Genomic DNA, 735 nt, shown 5'->3' with positions numbered 1-735 from the left:
ATGAACACATGGGTATATAGTGTGGTTCTTCTCTGTGTATGCTGGTGAGGGAACAGGGCTCATGCATGCCACATGAGTACTCTTTTACAAAGCTGCACCTGAACTCTAACTGGGACTTGTTTATCTGAAGTCATAGCACACATCCTATATCCTTTTATAGACCAGGATTCCCCTTCCCTCTGCTGACATCACATGTGGCTTTATTCTGTTTGCTCCAATGGCTCAGATGTCCTGTTGATATTCCCCTCAGACATTCATCACCATCCAGTGTCAAACCTCAACTTCTCCTCCTATGCAACCTCCCACCCTCTTGCACATTAGTCTTGGATTATCAGTGGGAAGCTCCAGTCTTCCTCTCAATGCTCTTTATTCCTAGCCACACCACTACTACTAATAGATCCTATATTACCCTTGTCTAGAACTTTGCCATTGGCCTCAATAGGACCATAGGGACAGAAATGTACAAGTCTTGTTAAATGGGTTATTGAAATGTCAGCATTGAGCTTTGGGATGAAGCTTTGGATTTATGAATAGATACAGACATTACTTTCCAGGGCAAGCTGATGGGCACAAACAATTCCCAATTCTTTCATGAGGTCTAGCTCTGTTTCTTCCATTTCTTCCTGCATATTTTATTTCTCTTGGATGACCCCAATTGGTGTTGGAGAGAGAGATGAAGAGAGGAAGAGGGAGAGAGAGAGAGGGAGGGAGAGAGGGAGGGAGGAAGGGAGAGAG

Source organism: Mus caroli, unplaced genomic scaffold, assembly GCF_900094665.2.
Source record: "Mus caroli unplaced genomic scaffold, CAROLI_EIJ_v1.1 scaffold_11296_1, whole genome shotgun sequence".
NCBI classification, from domain to species: Eukaryota; Metazoa; Chordata; class Mammalia; order Rodentia; family Muridae; genus Mus; species Mus caroli.
This window is presented reverse-complemented; position numbering follows the sequence as displayed.